This window comes from Barbus barbus (assembly GCF_936440315.1).
Source record: "Barbus barbus genome assembly, chromosome: 39".
NCBI lineage: Eukaryota > Metazoa > Chordata > Actinopteri > Cypriniformes > Cyprinidae > Barbus > Barbus barbus.
In genome coordinates this window covers 14,349,942-14,374,476 of record NC_136717.1, presented here as the reverse complement: position 1 = coordinate 14,374,476, position 24,535 = coordinate 14,349,942, and the positions used below count along the sequence as shown (strand labels likewise).

Genomic DNA, 24,535 nt, shown 5'->3' with positions numbered 1-24,535 from the left:
GAATCACCGCTCCAGCCAGTGAGCGAGAGCTTGAGTAGGGAGGGAGGGCTGAAGAGAGGAGGTAAGCGTGACACAGACTCCGGTTCACACGGAGAGTGCACACAAACATACGCTCATACCTGTTATGAACCATTCAAACACAATTTACCAAACGTGCAGGCGCTCCGCCGCCAAGACCAAACTCGATCCTTGAAGCTGTCCTCCAGCTCGAAAGCAGTGAATAACTATACATGCAATCACAAACGAGAAACCGTTAAAAGCGTCAGCAGTTCAAAGATGACCATACTGTGATGGAGGGTTCGGGGAAAAGTGGTGCGTGCAAATGTTGGGGTGTCTTTGTACATCCCACTGACCCGAGAAGCATCAGACGTATGGGTTGAGACGGCCTGGAGGTGAAACATCTGTCGCAATTTGCAGGGAGATTTCATCTGCAGTGACCGCACACACACACACACACGTTCACTTACACACACACACTGCAGCCATGGCCTACCTGAGAATCCGCCTGGTGCAGGAATAATTAGCAGAGCACACCGCCAATCAAGTTTTTCGATCGTTTGGGGTGCACCTCCGTCTCGCCTCCCATTTGAACCAGAATTCTATAACTTGTAAGACAGTCCGGTGCAAAAAACAGACTCAAGATTTTGTTATTCTGTGGTTTATTTCACCAACAATCCTTTGTGCGGCTATTACGCGCTCTTGTAAACATGCTAGTACTGTCGAGTGCAAAACTTTTTTTGTGGTTAATCAATGCAGCATTTAAATACAAGTTCAAACAGATGATCTCTCTATTGTGAACAAGCCCAAAGAGAAAGCAAAAACACATACCAAAACATGCTAGTGTGGGGCCTGTGCCTGCTTCTGTTCTTCGGACTGTATCACGAACCTTTTCTGCGTTTAGCGAACTAAAGAGTTGATAAAAGCATGCTCGTCGACCAGCAAACATAGCTGCATAGAGGGTGCTGCTGCTCATCAGGCTGTCACACGCAGATCCTCACACACACACACTGACGTGGAGGAGGGACCGAAAGCACCGGTCCGCCCAGATTTCCTTGCCTCGTTCTCGGCCTCCTCTTTCTGGCTCCCTCATGGCACCGACCTCTCATTACACACACACACACACACTCTCACACACACACACATACTTAGTTCCTACATACCGCACACCACACCCACGATTCAACACCAAACCTGAGTCGCACCCGTATAAAACCGTTACAGCTAAATCAAATTCCAAGTGCTCACCCCTTTTTTTTCGAGTCTGATTCCCTAATGGCAACAGGTCGCGCTCTGGCACAAGGTATGACGCGCCCACGTCACATTGCGCCACGTCTGTCGGCCAATCACGAAGGCGGCGCACCTCACACGAGAAAAATTGCGCTTCTCATTTTCTTATAACACATTATCTGCTTTATTTCTCATTCTCTGTTGCTGATTCTCAGGCGTTCGTTTTCTTGCTTGTTTACTATAGGACTTGCGAGCAGGGAGTCGGGACTTGGCGCACATGTTGTGTTGTACATTGCATTAAAGTTCATTTGAGGATACAATTTTGGTTTTGGGTTGGCTGCCAACTCCCAAACAGTGAGCTGTTCTGTAAGGCCCCATCCTTCACAAGGCTCAGAGACTATGATCAAATGCCAATCAAAACAAACTCTTTATGGTACTTTTCGAGGCTCAACCTCAGAGCACTTTAATGCACCATTGCTGAGATCATTTTAAAAAGACTCTTGTGTGATTTGAAAAGAGTGTATGTGTTCTGTTGTTAGAGTTACCAAAGAGCGATAACAGCTATAGTGAGTCTTCACAAGGCTAAAATGCACAGCGGGCTGGTCACTTTTTCCACATTTAATAAGTGCATCCAACGCGATTTATAGATATATAACAAAAAACGTTAGCCTATCTTTTGACATTACATCGATTGAATATCAAAACTGAAGCAAAGAGAACAAAACGGTCTCCAAACATTACTTCCTGTGTCAAAAAATACCTTACTAAATACTAAAATGCACATTTTAACCCTATCAGATCTAAATGTACGATTGAAGAGGATGTCAAAAGCACAAACTAAAATAATGAATTAAACATTAACAAACCATCACAGATCCTAATAACTGTCTGTAGAACCTTTAGAGTATATTTTCTTTTCCTCCCAAATGAACATCAGGGTTTCCAGCACAATCAACTAGAACAACTTAAAAAAGCATCCTAAGGAATTTGCAGCCATGTGTTGCACATGCACATCACTGAGATGCCATTTCCCCCCCATAATTATGCTTTTGTGGAGAGGGAAATGAGTAAAAACTAATAACATGAGCTTCTTTTACCTGCAATTTTTCATCAGTGAAGAGAAAAAAAACAAACAAATAAACAGACAAAAACAACAGTGTCTCAATATAGAAGCAAAACATTAATTAAAACACAACAAGACAAGCCTGGTACAGATTAAAGAAGCGAGAGGCATTTCAATCCTAGTTGGTGGCCTAGTTCATCAAATGAGAGTTGAAGTTCCACAGAAAAAGCAACATGTTTAAGATCTGAAATGTACACTTTTGTAATCTTTCACAAAAGATCTTTTACATACAGTATATAGAGAGAAAAATGTATATTCAATAAAAACATGCCCACATACCCATGACCAAATGGATTTGTGAAGGCACAGTGTATGTGTATTAGATATTTAAGCCAATTAAGCAGTATTTTACACAACATGACAGAAAACAAAACAGCTGGGAAATGATCAACACAATAGCAAGATCTGATTGGCCAAACATTTTTTTTTGCTTGGGACACATAGGAAACGTCATATTTTTAGACAACCCTTTTCCTCCGGCGCAGAGGTAGCAGTGAGCTTGCAGCGGTGGTGGTCTCTCCTGGGCCCCCGTGGGCACGTGTCTACAGGACTCCTCAATTACAGAGGTGAAATCTGAGGTCAGCCTCTGTAGAGAGAGGAACAAAGGGCATGACCCACAGGTCAGAAGTGCTAAACTGGGAGCAGGATGGTCCCCATTGAGAGGGAGGGTGCTGTTTGCTTTGTGTAGGTAAAGAGTACTAAAACACAGACAAACAGAGATTAAGAGGTGAGCCTCTTAGGACTGTCACTCAGAGGGCCCCTCCATCAACTCCGATTAACTCCCTTGACCTCTGCCTGCAGTCAGAAGACGCTTAATGACCCTTACGGCTTGCCGCGCCACTGACAGAAACATGAGCGCAGCACTGGTAACTGATTGACACCAACTGACAATAATGATAATTATAATAATAATGTATTCATTTAAACGATTTATTCATTTAAAGACAAAATTCTGCATAAGTTTCGAATAGTCTATAAAGAATTGTACTAGTTGTTTTATTATATTTTAAGAATTAAAAGTAGCAAATAAACAACTTAAAAGTTATTATATTTTCAACTATTTAATAAGATATAAATAAAATAAATGACAATGAAATAAAAAAAGATGACTACCTTGACTCTTCACTGATACTGTCTGAAATGAAAGTGTTTCAAACTATAACACACTAATAATAATGATAAAAAAAATCCTGTGACTTTTAAATGAGAGTTATGATGGATTACATTAAAGAAATAAAAACAGAAAATTTACTACATGTTTTAACTGATTCTGTGGGTGTGAATCAATTTTTACCACAAACTTGGAAGATGCCATAATTACACACACACACACACACACACCTTGTTCTGGCTCTTGAGAAAATTTGCCATGTGAAATACATTTATGTTTCCTGTTGTCCTTGTCCTGTCAGTTAATATGAGGGCAACTGTTTTTCTCTTAGTAGTAAAAGACTAGATGACATTTATTAATCATAAGCCCAAGCTACTGGTATGGTATTATTTAAGAACTTCCCATCCCTGCCCTACCACTGCAAACTAAAGCATTTGAAAGAATCTGCAATTCTACAGAAAAAAATAAAATGATGTTTCAAAACAGCTTTTTATAGAGCAGTAATAGTACCATCATTTCAGCAACACTGAAGCAACAATATCACACAAGGTAAAAATGATTTTGTGTCCATAAAGAAAAAAAGTTCAAGAGCTCAATAATTCCAGATGAAATCAGTAAGGATTAGCGTCAATGTTTCGGATCTATCGGGATACGACTGCATAATTTCGCAAGGGTGGGGCAGCTGTGCTGCAGTACAGTAAAGGTCTGAAATCACAAAATGGAGGACAGTTAGACAACATGGCGGTCACCTCTGATAAGAGCATGCGCCTATGTCCACGCAGGCAGGATGAGGCTCCCTGCGTGTAATTTTGCAGATATCTGAATTATGAATAAAACAATCATATTTTGGTCTAACAAGTCTTGATATTTAGTAACGAAAGAAACTGTGCAGTGTGATTGTTACGACTCTGCAAAACAGTAGGCATAACCTTGAACGTGTGTGTTCAGAGTGCCAAGCCATTACATCGACGGTCAGCACTGCTTAAAAAAAGGCTGCAAGGAAGAATATTTTTTAAACAAATAAATAAATATATAGTAAAAACAAAAAAAATCTAAGTAAATGTCAGGGAAAAAAAAGCATTGGTCTGATCTGGGTTTGCATGCAAGTTGCTTTCTACACGGTGTGATCTTCTATCTGACCACTATTAAGATGACAATCACAAATCATTAAAAGATCACGACTGTGCAGAAGAAAGGTATGAACCATATATTTATTTTGAGAGATGTTAAAAAGAATGCGACATTAATATTAGATGATTTGTGAGACCACATTTTTAACGCATTTATAGAAATACATTTTTTTAAATGCTATGATGTGAAAATTATTTTATAATACTAAATTCTGCAAACAACTGCTTTGTAGTAGCAATAAAATAAAATGGTTGTTCCCGTAATTTTAATTTATGGGATTTATTTATTTTGGTTATTTATTGCAGATACATTTACTGTAATTTAGTAGTGTAAACACTGTTGTTTATAAGACAATACAAATGAATAAAATAAGTAAAAGGCACATTAGGCATTGCAAACAGAGATGCAAACCGACCACAATATGACAAGGGCTGAATGTCATTTCAATGTGCATAATCAAAAATGGAAATGTCACAATTGTTTTTAACATATGTTAAAAAAAATAGCATAAGTGGTATTTTATATTTATTATTATTAACATAAAAAGAAAAAACATCTTCAGTTTCCAAACAAAGAAACAGGACGAAATAAATCTATTGAGAACAAAAAGTGTCTGATGCAGTGTAATTTAACTTTCTGTCAAAAGAAAAAAGGAACGACAATATAGATTTCACCCACTTCTTCTACGTTTCACCTTCAGACAGAAAGATATAAAGATTGTACAATTTATGTTCTCATTTAAAAAGTTTAACAAACCACCTGAACTTCATTTGTCCTCCTTTTTCTTTTTCCGGCAGTGGAGATCCAACAAAGCCAGAAGTTTGTTCCTATTAGCAATTTATATTAATTTAAAAAAAAGAAAGTCTTTAAAATTTTCCTAACACACTTCTGAATTAGAACAATGGATACTCTGAAAAATGGGTTTAATACAGTGAAAAATATGACTGAATGGCTCTTCTGTCTCTTATTTGGCAAAAACAAGAGATTTCAGCAATGTATATTTTATTCTAAATCACTGTGTACTCGGGTTGTGGAATTCAGGTTTAAACAGGAATAATACAAGAATAATTCTATTTAAATGCTCTTTTTCTTCTTAAACTTTCCTTACATACTATTTTTATATATAAATTTTATTATGTGTTGATTTCTTCATTAAATGGCATTGCAATATTAAAAAATAATCTTTATTCTAATGAATAGTAATAAATATAAAAGCATGGTTATAAAATCTGTTAATACATATCTGAAAGTCACATTACATACTTTTATTTTTCGTCTTTTTATTCTTTATTTTTTTAAATCAGTGCAATAACATCTGTTGGGATTTTTGAAATTTACACTTACATGATATAGTTACTAAACTACTGAGCTTGGCAGTTTTTAAGAAATAAGGAATTTTTTAGATCACACTTAAGTACTGTTATGTGTTACTTCTGCAAAAAAGTCAAACAGTACTACAGTAACATTAATTAGGATAGAGTTGATCATGGAGGTCTCAATTTAATGGTTAAAAAGAAATTCATTTAACAAGCGATTTTTTTTTTACTTCACTTGTGAATTTATCTGTATCTGACAGCTGGAAATACAATGAAACATTTTAAAAGCTACTTTACTTTAAAAGTAACTCACCTTAAAAAATTCAATCGTGTTGGGAAAAAGGGCCGAAAAAAAAAAAAGGATCAGCAGGACAGACTTTCTCCGTGTCCACTTCACAAGAGCTCACTTGCAAGGCCGCTAACTGCCGCATGCTCCAATCTCCAGAACTTTCTGCTGAGCACTTTGTGTTTGGAGAGAGGAGCAGGATTCGGTGGCACTTTGATTAACTCTGAAACTACCACAAACTATTAGACCATTTCAAAATAAAAACATAAGCTAAAAAGCACAATTGAAAATTAACAGGTGCACTATTTTTGAGAAGACATACGCAGCTCACAGAACCAAATATATCACTTCAAGCTGTAGGGGAAAGGGCATAAACCAAAAAAGTCATTATTCTAACAAATGACTAGCAAATATTTAACCACAAATGAACTCCAGCCCTCGGGTATACCAAAATGTGAGATTCTAAATAAGTTTTAAACGGTGTTAAATTATAAATGACTTCTGATGCATTCAAACATTTTAAGAGAGGGAAAGCTGTTTGAAGCTACATACAATAAACCTTCAATCTTTAAACTGCATGCTCAAATTAATTGCTATGTCCGTATCCAAATATTTCCCCAGCACGCAGCGCAGGCATCATTCAGTGCCGTTTACTCCCCCCTAAATAACCTCTGATGCATGTTAACTCTCATCTCCACTAAAAACGGCCTGTCCATTCTGGTTTGCTTCTAATAATACATTTTAACACCCCAGTCCTTCTTTATTTTCCTGAGTGCTGGAGAGCTGTGTGTGTGTGTGTGTACGAGGGGAATGGGGACAGTTCTGGCTCTTAAAAGCCAGCACAGACTGCTTTTGCATGTGCCACGTCACTTTGCCTCAGAGTGGACGAGACCTCCAGGATTTGCCCCAGCTGAGCCTTCTACACCAAGTCAACCCTCTTACCCCACAACCGTCAACGACCGGAGCATGGGATGTGCCGGATGATGCTCTGATATCATCACACCCTCTGGATAATGAAATTCTTCACATAAATGTAGGGCTGGGCGATATGGCCTAAGAAAAACGTCCCCAATTTTTTATTTTTTACAAAAAATCCGATTTACGATTTAAATCTATTTTTTTCTCCCTACTTAAGATCAATCTGCCGATGACAAAGAAATTGTTTTAACTTCATTTTGTTTTGATTTTCCCTTCTGGGACTTGATCTGGATTTTCCCCTTGGGGTTAAAGTGCAATTAGAAACAAGCCAAAAAGACAAGATGGCAGGCCCTGCAACATAACATAAAACATAAAATTATGTGACCCTTTTTGATAAGTTTTCTTTAAACATAAATTTAACATATTGCTATTCAGTAGATAGGAGATAGTTCTGATAAAGTGCAAACAAAACATTCAACAGCATTAAATATCAGTGACTGTTGGTTGTTTTTTGGCGGGACGATGACGAATGGTTTGCAGATCCTCATCACCACTGACAAACATCTGATCTTGTAAAATGTGTGTTAAGTACTGCTGCTCCATAGTATAAACAGTACATGCCATCGCGAATCTCGAAAGTGAAAGTGAAACTAAAAAGCTATCGTGCATTCAAAAGCAGTTTCAATGCCAGGCGCAATCCCTGATGCCCGCAATTTTATATACAATTACCCAATGATAAAACAGTGAGAGAAAGTATTGAAATAAATATTTTCCTCCCATCTCGTATTTATTCCCTTTAAGGAGTTCCATAGTACACGTAATTTTCTTTAAATTGGGGGGGTCACGAGCGTAGCACATGCGCACTGAAGTTAACAGTAATCAGTTTTTCCACATGGTGGCAACACTGTTCCGGGCCGTTGTTTCACAGTTGAAAACGAACCTAAAAGACAGACATCAAAATAGCTGAGACTACAACAATAGACGCTCACATTGACAAGCGCTTGTGAGCGAGAGGGTATGAGACAGCTCAGCTTTGGTTTAAAAGATTTAAAAAATATTTGTTATCAGTCATGACTTAACGGGGAAAAATAGAGCAGACACTGAACATGGTTGAAGCGTTCTAGAGAGCGTGCGCCGACCGCTTCAAATGAAGTATACTTTGAAAGGCTGCACGTTTGACTGCACGCATACGCTAGCGTACGCATACAAAAACGAAGTAACGTTAGGCCTTTAACATCATGATGTCTATCTATCAGCCATTGGCGATGGACGGTAGCATCGTTTATCGGCCAAACCCTATATGGTAAACGCGTGGAGGGAGGGCTGAGCTCATTTGGAATTACGGGAGCCCAGAAGGGAGCGTCGGCGTATGTTAAAGAGAAAAACGATTTTCATTCAAACAAATCGATGTAAACTACACATTCGAGTTAATCGATAAAATCGATTTATCGCCCAGCCCTACATAAATGTTTGGGTTTTTTTACTGCTGATTTACTCTCTATATTAAATAAAGAGATAAGTGAAGCATGGTTTTAATAATGGCAAGACCATGAAACAAACTTTCCAGTGTAATTTGTTTTTTTAATTGAGCTCAGCTTCAGACTAAATATAGTCACTATGTAGTTGTTAAATTTTAGAGCATACTCACATCATCTGCGCCAGACTAGCATTTGTAGATGATCTTAGTTATATACATTTTAGTTTTTTGTAATTAATACAGCATAAAAAAAATCCCTTATAATCTATAATTTCTCAATCATTCCTGAAGGACCATGAAACGATGGCCTAGAGGTCAGCTTGCTCTCTTGGGAATGACAATCTCTGCCTAGGTCATCATCGCAAGTCTATAATAACATCCAATTTTTAGTAGAACCACACGGAATGTGGCACTTGTCATTGCTGGCGTTCAAGGACGTTATCCTGGTTAAAATTCATTTTAAAAGGATGATTATAGGTCAGTGCAGGCTCATTATCGCAAACGTATTATCTTGTCATGGTTTTTCTTATTATTTTTTGTTCCATTAATTGTCTGCGCGTGAGTGTTCTCCCGATGGGAATCCCAACCTTTAATAGGCTGAGGTGAACATGGTGCAATATCGGCCCGGTGGCTGCAAGGCAACGTCTGCCGTCATCGCTCCAGTTCCAAGGCCTGAGTCGACTGAGGCCCAACAGACACGCATGCTCAAGTGCCACACGCTCTGCTCGTCATCTACCGACAGCATTAAAGGGTGTGGAATTTTCAAATCATAATTATATAGCAAATGGCGAACAGAGTGAGTTACGCTGCACTGGAACGTTACCTGATCTATAGCTAAGAATTGTGTTATCCTTATATAATGAAACTCTAATGAGACAAATTCACTTAAATTAGATTTGGAATGGAATAAGATAAGATTTTATTGTCCCCAGAAGGAAAATACAAGTCTTTTAAAGTTTATTTATTAATTTTGCTATAAAGTTTTATGGGTGTGAGCTTCTAAGACTGAAAGTCACTGTCCATTTCATCCATGGGGGTTTCTCCACTCAGCCCGGTAGAGTTTGGTGTGGTTGGGGGTGAGGGGCTATAGATGCCAGCGGTCATGAGCGTGCATGCTATAACAAAAGCAGTCTTTATGTAGCATGCATGCTGATCCAGCAGCCCACATTTTGTGCTGCAATTCACACGTCCAGCTCAGAGGGGACAATAACAGGCCACAAGAGAGATGCAGAGATTGACTACTGCCTTCCTGCGGCCACACTAAAAACATTGTCAAAAGTGCAAATGCACGCACTATAAAAATGTCAGAAAAGCTAACAGTGCTAATAGACATTCTCTTATGTGGTTAATCTAAATAAAGTATTACTTACTATTGCTTAATATGACTGATTATATTAGACAAAACTAATAAAATAAGACCAAATCAATTGCCTATTTTCACTTTTTACAGTGCATGATATATCAGATGGTCATGAGTGCTATCCAAGACTGAAATGGAAACATTTTGTTAAAACATTAGCTTCTGACTAAAAATAAGTCAATAAATAAATACAAGTATTTAAAAAATTGCAGCGTAATGTCTCTGATAAAGACAAAAAGTAGGCTATGGCACTGTTGCTCTACCAGAGGACTTCATATTTAAAGCACATTTGAGCTACACATGCTCATGATGATACAGCATTACTGCAATTTTTACTATGCAAGACACCTGTATCTAAAAAAAAAAAATATATATAGACCAACATGAAATTCTTTCCAAAGCAGTATGTTGTAAACTAGGTTCAAACAGTAATATTATTAACATTTTTAAGTTATTTGTTTTAGAGCTTGGCCATTCTGCTGTAAATAACTCAATGTAAATTACCCAGAAAAAAAGAAACTTAAATGACATTACACTGAACAAATAATGACAGAATTGTAAATTTTATGTGAACTATTTCTTTAATTCAACTGAAGGAATGCAACTAAACTTGTACTTGTTATAAATAAAAACATGCATTTACACAAAAACTGTAATTCTTAAAATGCCCCCCCCCAACTAAAAAAAACTAGGAGCTTGTGACACGTGAGAAACTATTGTCATGTGTAAACATCTTTCTCTGTATGTGCGCATGTACAGTGGTGTAAAAAAGTGTTGGCCCCCTTCCTGATAATTTAGGAATTAGGATTTAGGAAATAGGCATGTTTGTCACACTTTAATGTTTCAGATCATCAAACAAATTTAAATATTAACCAAAGATAACACAAGTAAACACAACATGCAGTTTTTAAATGAAGTTTTTTTTATTATGAAGGGAAAACAAAATCCAAACCCACATGGCCCTGTGTGAAAAAGCGCTTGCCCCCTAAACCTAATAACTGGTTGGGCCACCCTTAGCAGCAGCAACTGCAATCTGCTTCAGCTTGAGGTCACGAACAGATGGCCGGACATTGTCCTTCAGGATTTTTTGGTAGACAGCTGAATTCATGGTTCCATTTATCACCGCAAGTCTTCCAGGTCCTGAAGCAGCAAAACAGCCCCAGACCATCACACTACCACCACCATATTTTACTGTTGGTATGATGTTCTTTTTCTGAAATGCTGTGTTACTTTTACACCAGATGTAATGGGACACACACCTTCCAAAAAGTTCAACTTTTGTCTCATCAGTCCACAGCGTATTTTCTCAAAAGTCTTGGGGATCATCGAGATGTTTTCTGGCAAAACTGAGACGAGCCTTTATGTTCTTTTTGCTCAGCAGCGGTTTTCGTCTTGGAACTCTGCCATGCAGGCCATTTTTGCCCAGTCTCTTTCTTATGGTGGGGTCATGAACACTGACTTTAACTGAGGCAAGTGAGGCTTGCAGTACTTTAGATGTTGTTGTGGGGTCTTTTGTGACCTCTTGGATGAGTCGTCGCTGCACTCTTGGGGTAATTTTGGTCGGCCGGCCACTCCTGGGCAGGTTCACCACTGTTCCATGTTTTCGTCATTTGTGGATAATAGCTCTCACTGTGGTTCGCTGGAGTCCCAAAGCTTTAGAAATGGCTTTATAACCTTTTCCAGACTGATAGATCTCAATTACTTTCTTTCTCATTTGTTCCTGAATTTCTTTGGATCTCAACATGATGTATAGCTTTTGAGGATCTTTTGATCTACTTCACTTTGTCAGACAGGTCCTATTTAAGTGATTTCTTGATTGCGAACAGGTGTGGCAGTAATCAGGCATGGGTGTGGCTAGAGAAACTGAACTCAGATGTGATAAATCACAGTTATGTTTTAACAGGGGGGAGGGGGGCAAACACTTTTTCACACAGGGCCATGTGGGTTTGGATTTTGTTTTCCCTTCATAAAAAAAAAACCCTTAATTGAAAAACTGCATGTTGTGTTTACTTGTGTTATCTTTGATTAATATTTAAATTTGTTTGATGATCTGAAACATTAAAGTGTGACAAACATGCAATAAAATAAAAAAATCAGGAAGGGGGCCAACACTTTTTCATACCACTGTATGCACAAGTGTGCCATATGGAAAGTACAAAGTTAAAGCTCTGAGGATTGGGCCATGAGCTCACTCTAGGATTAATTATGAAGACCTGGGACTTCTGGTTCTGTCTATGTGTACGTGTCTAAGAAGCTATGTGTCAGCACTGCAGCCATTCAAACTGCTTACAAACAACAGTCCTGAATGGGCTCCATTTAATCAGGTATGCTCTGTGTTCTTCTGCCTCAGTGTGCAGATCTACAGACACACGCATGCACGACCATGCACGGGCTAAATAAGCATGTTCGAGTGTGATAATCAAATTATTGTTGGTGTTTGCTTGAGAGTTACCAGGGGCCTCTCTTCAATCTTATTCCCAGTTTAGAATTAATCACTCACCAGACATCTGAGGTGTTGCTACGCACACACGCATGCACACACTTACACACACACACACACACATGCACAAACACATTCCCAGGGAGACGGGCAAAGTTTATCATGACAACCAAGGAAGGGCAAAAGAAGGTTGAGAGACAGGAGAGAAAGGAGAATAAGAGGAGAGAGGGTTCCTCGGCATGTTAGCTTGGTCTCTATTGACCTGTAAACCTTTGTGACTGGAACAAATGCAAATGGCGCTGACTTGCACACACAAAATACTAAAGGGCTATTCAAATGAGCCTCTGCCAACAATACAACATTGGCCTACCCATGGAGCAGCCCTCGTCTGGAGCTGGGCCTTCAAACTCAACACTAACAACAGTCTAATGAAAAACAAAACAGGTCTATGAGAGTTTCAGTGGATGTTTGTTTAAAAAACATTCGGCATTTTTGATTTTTTCTGCATTTATTGTTCATGTCACGATTCTCATTAAAGAATTAAACAAACTCAAGCCAATGGTCAAGTCAAAGTTGCTGTGTCGGGGTGTTCAAACAAAGAACAATGTTTTAATAGCGTCACAGAGCCAAAATCTACACTTTTTGGGGAAATCTACAATTTGTTTTCTTATAGTGTCAGAATATTGCCACATCTAAGTAAACACAGCTTTAAACATGGTTTTGCTTCTCAGTTCTTAAAAAAAGATTAATTGACAGCTATTTCTAAATTTTTTGTTGTGAATGCAGAAAAGGCAATCCATCATAGAATAACAAACGGAACTGCTTAAGGTAGACACAATAGTCACTTGAATGTGGCAAGGGAGGATCTTTACCAATAAAGAGCTGGAAAGAGCTTTATTCCACCGGATGGGCAGATTCTTGTCAGCTCTTGTCAGGAGATGTCACAATCAACAGAGTTTTAAAGACAAAAAATAGAAAGTTTCACTACTGCACTACTACTGCAGAACCTGAATAAAAATTACATTACTTCGCAACAAACAAAAACTCTTTGCTCTTGAAAAAGAGAAACCTATAAGCAAAGGAAGTGTGATATGTAAGACAAATGCCGCTGTGACAAACAACATCCCTCATTTGTCATTATAACTAGCGAGAAGGTGGAAGACGATGCATGAACAAGTTCTACAGGTCATATAATGTCAGTCAAATAAAAACCACATTAGTCATAGTCTGACGGTGAGGTAAATAATTTTAAAACACCATTAGGCACAAGCAGCTCACTTGCTGATAAATGCCTGTGCGACTTCTGAGATTTATTACATGCCAAACAAAAAGTTTATGTAATAACATTTTATGCATGGCTATGATCTCTAACAATGAAATAACTCAAGGACACTGCTCCGCTGAAGCTGGATGATTTTATTACTACGCAAGATAATGCCACGAATTCTGACTCTCATTATCATTATGCAAACTAAAGTCCTACTTTGGTCTATGTCAGTGAAAATACGTGATTTGCTGTAGTTGGGAAGAAGTTAGGATGTAACGATGGCTAAATTGGAAGCTTTTGCTATGATATGAAATTGATTTTGATTCCATTAACCCGCACCTACAGAGAGCAGATGGAGTAGCTCACAGTCATACAGATAGGGTACTTATGTTACAGCTGGACGGAGCAGAAGAGAACATGCATTTTTCAAAGTTGCAATATTTTTTAACTTGACACAGTGTCTTAAAACATGGCACCTGTGGTGCAAGATGCTGAAAAAACAGCGTGATATGACAAAACAGCCAAAACAGTTGTCTGTCTGCATGTGTTAATATAAAGCGTACAGAGCAGTCTGCTCTCTATATCGCGCCGTTTTGTTTATCACACAGACTGAAGCGCGCGTGATGCTCGTGGTGATTTCAGCGTTTGCCGTCTCACTAAATGAGGACATAAACGCATGAACAACATCTCCAGGATTGCTCTGAGAGTCCCTTCATGAGCATTTTACCATTTGATTTGAGTAAAAATAGCGTCATATCAATTACACACAGAACTGTAAAGGTATTTACGGCAACCCGTCAAATTAAAAGTTCGGTTTAACGTGGAAGACACTGCGGCCGAAATATATTACTATCGTTCAGCAGACAGTACATACTGCTACTATAGGCTACTATTAAAATTATTAAAACTTTTATTTTTTTTAAAGTAATGATCACACAACATTTCTTCCATGTTTTAATTTTAATAGTAAACACCCTTTGTTTGCCTAAATAAATAAATAAACTTTGATTTTCAATAATTTAAAGATAAAATAAATTATTTTTGAACGATGAACGATACCCAGCCCTAACTGTAGGTGATTTTCATTTAATTTGTTTACGGAATATTTTTACGGAAACAAAAATATAATTATAATGTATTATATTAAAAATATATATTTATGCATAAAATGTGCATGTATCTATTCAAAAATTAAAATAGAATGTATTTGAATTAGTCTTCACTTGGTGGCTTTTTCAGCAAATATTGATAAATGCCATAATTTAAGTTAATTCTACCTATTAATTATATTATTAATTACTGATTAAATCAACTATATACATGTACTGTATTTGTAACAATTCTTATGTGTTATATAAATGCATTTATTGTGCAGCTACTTAAGGCGAGACACGGCAGGCAAAAACATCGTTTTTTTTTTATTGGTCAATTTTGAGATTTTTGGATATTTGTCTTCAATAACATGTCTTCTTTCAGACTTGTGGTGAAAAAAAGTCCGAAATACACATTTAGGTCTTTATTTTACTGCACTTTGTCTGTTTGCGTCTGTAGATTTCTCATAAATTCAACAAAAGTTGGCGTTCTAAATCAACATGCTGCTCCGCGATCTCTGCCTGTACACAGTCATCACGTATACTGCTGGAAAGCTCTCTCTCTTCTGTACAATGCTGTCGGATCCAAATATGGTCATTTCCTTTTTATCAGCAACCAATCGTGAAAGTAAAAGAGGGGATTTAACTCTAAATGCGCAATCTCATTGGCTGAAGACAATTTCTGACAACGTGATTCGTTCAGAATCGTCACATGACATGGTATGCGTTGACGCTTCCTTGTTTGGTTAAGCTTTCCGCGGGATCTTTTGAGTGAATTAATGAAAATGACTTCGCGTCAATCATCGAAAAGAGTACAGCAGTTGTCACTTGCAAGGGGGAAAAGGAAAATTAGTGATGGATTACCCAGTGAAATGCCCTCGGGAAGCGCATCTGAACGTAAGCTGTCGATGGGAGGTTTAGAATTTCTAATGTCAGAAATAGCCCAATACGTGTGGCTGTTACCACCTTCTAACATAACATTACTGTAACAATAGTTGTTTTTATGGATGAAATTATTTATTTATTTATAAGATTTATAAGAATAGAATAAAGTGCCATCTCATTCATTATGTTGTGTTGTGGTGGTCAGTTTTACTTTTACAGTACAGATTTCTGTGTGCTGTATCTATAAAAACAAAACAAATGAACAGTTATTGATATAATACACATTTCATTTTAGCGGCAGAAATTGAGAGAGGTCTTGAGTCACTTCACAGGACCAGGGAGCAGGTCAGGCAGGAATATGCAGATATTGATGCAGATGTGGCAGAGTTGCTGAGAGAGGATGCAGATGCGGTGATAGATATCAGTGTGTCTTTTGATGGCACTTGGCAGAAAAGAGGGTTCACATCACACTATGGGATCGGGGTGTGCATCGATATTTTTACGGGACTGGTGATCGACTTTGAGGTTCTATCCTCCTATTGCCATGCTTGTGCCCTTTAAGAAGCTGCCAGGCATGAGGGAAAGATTACAGATGAGGAAATTGACAGCTGGAGAGAAACGCATGACTGTGCACAAAATTTTAGGGGCTCAAGCAAGGCTATGGAGCAGGAGGCAGCGAAGAGGATGTGGGCCAGGTCTGTGAGTCGCCACCAGCTGAGATACATTCAGATGCTGTCAGATGGGGACAGTGCTGCATTCAGGGAGGTGGTATCCCTCAACCCATACCCTGGGCATGAGGTAGTAAAATTAGAATGCATCAACCATGCCCATAAGCGTATGGGCACAGCACTACGAAAATTAAGTGCTGAACGCAAATTGGGGGGGGAGGGTCTGGGAAAATTAACGGCCAAAAAATTTAAAACATTACAAAATTATTGCAGGGGGGCAATTTTAAATAACCAGGGTTCCATAGAGAAAATGAAAAATGAGATCTGGGCTGGTCTCCTCCATAGCATGTCCTGTGACGAAGTCCCCTTGCACACCAGGTGCTACCTGTCCTGGTGTTGGTATAGGAGAGCGGAGGAAAATGGAGAAACTCCAGAGAGCCACAGGCTCCATGCAGGAAACTTTTTGTCTCGGGAGGTGGGCCAGAAGCTGATACCTGTATACCACCGCATGTCAAGTGACAGCCTGCTGCAGCGCATGCAGCATGGTGGCACTCAAAATGCGAATGAGTGCCTCAACTCCGTCATTTGGGCCCGCTGTCCAAAAACAGTGTTTGTAGGTAAGAGTAGAGTTGAGGCAGCTGCAAGTATGGCCATTTCAACTTTTAAGACTCTGAGCACAGCTAAAAAGCTGAAAAGGCATCAGCAAGAGAGGGGTGAGGGGCCTACATATGGTGCAGGCATGGAGAGCTAGGCTTTCAACCCTCATGGGTGACCTTTGTGTTCCGATGGACATAGATGACTAGATTTGCAGTTCTGATGATAAGTTTGTGTCTGTATTTGTGCTTCTCTGTGGTTAGTTGAAGGTCTTATTTGGCAATGTTGTTTTATTCAGTTGTCATTGTTCATGGTCTACATTGTTATAAACATTTACTTGGCCAGTTGTTTTGCTTGTTAGCAATGTTTTCATATAAAAATGTGTGGATTTTTACAATATAAATCTTTAAAGCCCGTTTTCTCAAAATGACTTTTCTCTCATACTCCAAGTCCGAAATCTCCACTTCAGTAGCACCTATATACACCAAACTTTCCAGTCTTGTACCTAGTTATATTATGAAGACAATTACAGAGGGATTTGTAAATATATTATTCCTAGCCTGATTTATATAACATTTTATTCCAAAAAACATGGCGAAAATACATTTTTTAAGGCTATTGACAGTATATTCTGATTTACAGGATAACAAAAGTAGATATCCATAAATCCCTCTGTAATTTTTTTCCCATCTAATATGTGAACACAATGAAAAAATAATTTTGAACCTGGCTTTATCCAATTCTGAGATTTCGTTTTTTAAAATATATGCAAATTAGTGCATATTTAATTAGATAATGCCTAATTTGCATATTTAAACATAAATTTACAGAAACTTTGTAATACATTTTTTTCTCATCTTAATGTAGGTAATCAACTGGGAAAGTGTCATGGTGATATCTGCTAGTTAAAAATTTTACCCTATTCACCTGTAGTGTCTCGCCTTAAATAAATAAATGGACATGAAATATTGATTTGAGTTTAATTAATTTCATTATGTGAGACTGCAAAGAAATACGACACATGAAACTAGCACATTTGTGTAGGAAATTGTTTGGACGGGTCAATTACTGTATACAGTTTAGCGGCCATTATCCAAAAAAAAAGATTCATGAATCAAATAATCCTAAAAGTATTCCACCATGTGGATATTCTGTTTATCACTATTTATCTGTTAATGTGTCACTCAAAGAAAACTCTGTAGTCTGTACAGACGGAAAAAGGACTGCAAAGACTGGGATGAAACCAGGCATGACAGTGTCACACTGGTCATGGTTATGCCACACATTAAAAAAAAAAGGATGCTTTTTCTTTAAGCTTGTGTAAACATGAGACTCTTTGCTAGAGAGACGAGAAACATTTCTGCAAAAATCACATTAAGTACTAACAGAGGGAGCATCAGAACACACAAGAAAACATCTGCATGTCACCTGCAAACGGCACATGGCCTGAGAGTATATCCACACTGCAGGAGACAAGCAAATTGGTCTAATGTGTGAAAGAGACCATTAGATGATTGAGTTATAAAGACAGTGCATCTTCATAAACCAGCTGTTTCAAGTGTCATCCTCCTCTCTCTTTTTCTCCACTGCACAATACATGCACTGGGGATTGAAACATGTGAAGCAAACCTCCTAATACTTATCTGATTGCTTACAAAGTTTGATAGCATTGAGTCTGGAGTAAATAAAATTATTTGGGAGATACTGGGATGTTTTGTAAAAGGAAAAGATCAGAAAGACAGAATGTTTTTGTTCATGTCATGCTAATTTCACGCACTTGGAAATCCATGTAAAATCCAACATGTCTACCTACACAGTGATGAACATATTTAGAGAAAGACAGCCACAAAGAAGCCAAAAACCAACCCTGCAGATCAGACAACAACTTCACCGCTATGATAAATCATGTTTGATCAGTGTGGTTATGAACACAGGCACGTTGAAGTGATCATTTTCAGACAATATGGATACTGCGAACCTTTCATCCCAAATCTGCCTCTAATTTCAGTCAAACTGATGCAATGGGAGACTAACAGGTCAATCCTCATCATTTTTCTGCTCTGCCCACCATAGATATAAGCTCTCAAAGACGTGCCCTAGATTTGAACAACCCCACTGTCTGATGAAAGTTTTGATCTGCGTATGATGTTCTGAACATGTAATCAAGTATCAGAACATTTAGGATTATGCAATACGTATCATGTACATTCTAATTTGGAAAGGACATGTCTAGAGTACCTGATACCTTCTTACTTCACTAAACGATCAACATGAAACGTTCACAGAAGATGAATAGAGAGGACTCCCACACAGAATTCATATTTCAAAGAGACCACACGAATACTGCAAGCCTGCAGACTGGCTGCAGCGTGCATTCAAGACGATGATTATACGAAATCTTTAAATACTGTAAAATAATTATTATTGTAAAAGAAACTTTTTGAACCTGTTTTTTTTAAACATTTAATTAAAATTTAAATGTGTGTACATCCAGAATGCTTCCAATGCAACAAAACAGTTAGGGAAAATATGTCTATTTTTAAGCCACTTTGGATAAAATCATGTGATAAATTAATGTAAATGAAAAAAAATTGTGAATTTGATAAAAATGTATTTAATTAATGCTAAATATGAGTTCCTTTACAAAACTGGCTTGTTGTGGCATGGAGTGGCACTGCAAATGTGTGTTGTTTGTCACTTTAGTGTCAATTTTTTTTCTCACCTGCATAGTCCTGCAACACACATGTCTGTCGTCCAAAGCCCCCAAACCTGTGAACAACAAAGCATAGCCTATGAGCGTTCACTAAAATTCAATGAAATGCACAAACACTGTAATTCATTTTTAAAACTGTCCATAAGCTCATCTGTGCTGTGCATATGAATCCAAAACTGTCGTGAACAGCGCAGCATTTTCATGGGTCACGACCCTGCTCAGTTGAGCCTGGAATGTAAAACCGAACCAGAGGAAGCAGAAAAGAGCCCTGCAGGGGATTGTTTCATTTGCTCGCAGGATTCATTAAGTCATTTTTGACTCAGGATCTCAGCTTCTGCTCACTGTAAGCCCAAAAAAATAGATGTTTTCTTGGCAGGAGCAAAAAAACCTAAGTTCAGCCAAAACAGACAATACAGCAGTATAAGGAGCTAAAACACATGCCAGATTGCAGAAGGGCGATTCAGAACTGAGGCCCTGGCTTTCTCCCCCTCTCTAGAATGATCCACAGTGGAAAGAAAAGCCTTCTCCCTGTCCTCAAATGAACTCAAACATGAGCTTCCTGTTAGACCCTGGGAGGAAACACCCAGCACAGCAACCTCACACTAACAGAGGAAGGCCTTCACTGCCGAATTCTTCTCTGCCTGCGAAATTAGGTCAAGCACTTAAGAGCTCCACGCTCATACCCACAAGTTCCCTCTCTGAAACGAACGCGCACACACGCCGACATACATAAATCACACGCACAGCCTCAGTTCCCCCGTGCACATGCGCACACAAAATGCGTCACCTGACATCTCCCTGCATGACAGGTAAAACACAATCCCATGACTGCAGAATGTGTGTCAGTCTGACTGTCCTCTGCTGCACTCGGAATCTGAGCAGCTTAGGCACATCCCCCTGTGCTCTATAATGTTCCCGACTCCTGTCGGACACGCATTGCTCTAACGGCTCTTCCTCACATCTGTGCAACCTTTTAGTGCCAGCTTCAGACAGGCTACAGGCTAAAGGCTCAGGACACGCCCCTGACCTCAGCTGACACTACAGGCCACTCAAATCATCCGGCCGCTTGTATCTGAGAGCCACACAAAAGCGAGGATTGATTGTGTGAATGTGTCAGGTTAGGCGAGGCGCCTTCCCCTCCCTGTGGGGATTGCATTTTAAATTTCAAATGATGTATGCTTTTTTCGAAGGGTTAACTGAGGTAAACCGTTTTGGATGCAGGCCAGCGACGAGACAGATGTATTTATGACTCTGTCGGCGCAAAGAGCGCGTAGGATTGTTCGCCTCTTTGTAATCTTGAAGGGCTTGGTTGGCTTTGTTCAATTATCTGGTGATTTTCAAAGCGTTTTAGCAAAAGATGGCGGTAACGAGCCGTCATCATTATCAAATCGTTTCGAAAGGCCAAGCGAAACACTCAGATTACAGTACTGAGTCCAGGTCATGTTGACACATTACATGTTTGGCCTTCTGTCTCTGCTGAAATGCAGCAAGAGAAAAAGGAGAGAGTGCACTGAAGAACTTGAGGCCGAGCACAAAAGCAGAGGAGGGATGGAGCAAAAAAAAGGCTGAGAGAAAAAGAATATGACAATACCATACGCCAAATTTCTGTCATCTGTTGCAGCGAATTTGGGGAGACATTCCTGTGGGATTGACAGTTTGGCGTGGCTGTAGCACCAGGGGCCAGTCATGGAAAGACACTTCCAGCGTGCACACACACTTTGCAAACTCCGCAAGACCTATGGAATGCGATCTGGCCTCGGTTGTGCGCTCTCAGCATCGGCCTGGCCTGAGCCTTCCTGCCTTGGGTTACGTAGCTCTGTGTTCGACGGCGGTTTGGTTATTTCCTCGACAGGAGATGTAAATGAAAAGATATTTTTGGCAAGGTAACTCCAGTGCTGAGTGACAACATTAAGACAAGTGGAAAAAGATTGCTGAAATGACGGATGACCTTTTTCTTTTCTTTCTTTTATAGTTGTTTTGAAGCACTGACATCATCTGCATTCTGAATGTCTCCTCCTCTCTCAGAAGGTATATGGCTAGAAAAGAGACTGTGGAAAAAATAAAAACATACAGGCCCTTCAAAATAATGAATGCTGTTGTTTACAGTGAGCGTTGGGTCACATTAAGAGGCACGCATATGTAAAACCTCAGTAATACCTAAAACATCTCCATGCTTTAAAAAAAAATTAGATTTTCTGCTTAGTTTTAGAGGCTATTTCTATTTATTCAAAATGCAAACAAGCAACGATAAGGACAACTAAAGCACATCTGAATTTCTCTAATGCACTTGGTCTGCCAAAATTACCACTGACAACAAATTCAAAACACGTATTACAAATGGAGGAATAAATCTGGTGGTGATAAAATTGAGCTTTAAAAATATATTTAAAGTTGTTTATGTTTCTACTGAGTAAAAAAAAAAAAGTTTGTGCCTATTTCAGTTTAGCAACTGATTCACAGAAGGAAATTAGAGCACAAGCAGGCCATAATAACCTGGGTTGGTAATCGCATAATCAGCATAACAAATCTCAAAGGATGTTAGTTAACATGTTATAGCATATGTGTGTAACACACAGAGTGGTTAACAACCAGAAGCCTCACAGACACATAATGAGATGCACAAATCAATGCACTTTCAAATCTAATAATAATAATACATTACAAAACACATATGCACAATAAAGCATTGTGCGCGCATGAAACTGTAGTTTACATTATTCAATAGGCTTCATTATTCAACATCTCTCTGATGTACTTGCACAAAACAGTTCACAGATATCAATAATCTCACTTTTGGCATATAACAGCAGATTTTTATCACATTCAAATATTTTTGCTTACTCTGAAAAGAAAAAGAAAATCAAGATAAAATCGTACCAGATAAAAGGTGGACGAACATTCCATCTCTGGGTTGAGTCCGAAAGAGATTTTCGCCATTTCAAGCCCCACTGCAACACAGACACACACAGCCTAACGTTTCAGAATAAGATCCATTCTCACTGGCTGTAAAAACAAACAAAAAACATCTACAACAATAGCAATATGCATTTAGAGAAATAAAACCTTGTAAAATAACTTGTATTGTATTTTTCGATAACTGCATTATCATCAACTCTAAAAGGGGCATATTGTCTGAGGACTTTGTTTATGCCTGATACAAGTCAAGGAAGCCAACTGAGATATTAGAGCATGAATTTTCAGTACAAAGGGGTCGTAGAATATTTTATTTTAGTAATAATAATATCAGTTGAGATTTATTTATTAATTTCACTATGTTGCATGACACACTGTCGACAACCTCAGCCCAGTTTGATATAGACTAGACTGAAATAGGTCTGTAAAAAATACATAAGTCTGGCAGGAATATTTTAGTGAGCAACCCCATTTATGAAATACACATACTAGATATATTTTTTCTTTTAAATGAGAAGACCAGAGCAGTCTCATGGTGCCTTCAATAACAGAGAAGAATCTAATGTTACTCAAACCCAAATAAGAGAGCAGCACGGTCCATTATTTGAAAAGCGTGAACAAAACCGTCTGGCCATGAGAAACGGACCTCTTTTCTATCTCTAATGTGTCTATAACTCCATTATTCTCCTCGACATGCACTAATAAAATATGAGTTAACGTTATTCCTCGTTTAATTCATTCGAGTGCGTGCTCGACATATATTTTACATTTGATGCCAGGAAAATAAACTGTGAAAACTAGGCTACAGTTCAATAATGCCCCATACGATTGGCGCATGTAAGTTAACTTAAGTTAATCAAGCGTAACCGCGAAATAAAAACAATAAACAAAAAAAACGACCGACGGTACCAACTAAAACATGATTAAACTTACATTATTTACGTTACCCCAGTGTTTCATCCGCTTCTTAGCTTCATCTGAATCATTCGTGCTCCTTTAGCTGTCGTTAGAAACGGCCAGCGGCAAAACAAACAAACAAAAGAAACTTGACGGGAGTCGTTCGGTAAACCACGACGACCGTTTTTATTATTCAAGTTCAGGCTGAGATTTCCTGTCGTGCGTACACTTTAACGAGGTTAACACACGACCGTTAATACAGTCGGTCTGCGAGTAAACTATCAAAACCTTCTCATCTAAGAGTTTTCTACACCAAAAAAACAAACAAATCTGACGACACACTGCGTCTATTAAGGGTAACGTTAGTTTGGTTATTTGTAATAATCAAGAAGAGATGTTCATCCTCCCAACAGCCACCGGACAGCCTCACGCTACCGTGAACTAGATCACACAAGTTCAACTAAGGTGACACACACACACACACACACACACACACACACGAGAGCGCGCGCACCGACCGTTACACAAGAGCCAGACAGCAGCCGCTGACCTATCTAATATCAGCACAAAATAACACGGTTTACTCTTATTCACATTGGATATATAACGGTGGTGGCTGTGTGGGCTTTTTGTTTTTTTTTAATTCACGGGCCCGTCGTGCTCGACCCGTTCTGCAGATTAACAGCTCGATGAGTCCGTTTTCAAACCGACGACAAATCTGAGGTAAAATAAATAAATAAATAAAAGTTTCAATTTAAGAAGTTTGTAATGGTTGATATCAGAAAAAGAAACGCCGTAGCTAAATAAAACTAAATTAAATAGAAACGTGGTTTGATAACATCATTGTTTGATTTCATTATTTATTTATTTTTAATAAGGAAGAGGGTGTTAGGAATTATATTTGCTCATTTGCTGATTCCTGAAATAATGCATACTAACTGTTGCCTTCCCTATTTACGTAGTATTAATAAAATATTTTAAGTAAGTTACCATTTAGTATAAATGTGAAATATATATGAAATATAAAGTTTTTCATAAATGTTTGTAGATATCCCGGGTCTTGTAATCGGTCGTTTAACCCATTTAATCCCAACATTTTCCCAGCTGAGTGAGCACAA

The 24,535-nt window shown here is 38.4% G+C and overlaps 1 long non-coding RNA gene across 1 annotated transcript; it reads right to left on the bottom strand.

The window, feature by feature from the left end:
* LOC306858734 lies at positions 1–24,114 on the bottom strand. The gene is made up of 5 exons (XR_013783227.1): positions 23,454–24,114; positions 22,485–22,555; positions 21,556–21,655; positions 19,617–19,663; positions 1–2,936 (listed from the first exon to the last, which is right to left on the bottom strand). It is a non-coding gene; the product is annotated as an uncharacterized lncRNA (long non-coding RNA).
* Positions 24,115–24,535: the final 421 nt, after the last annotated feature.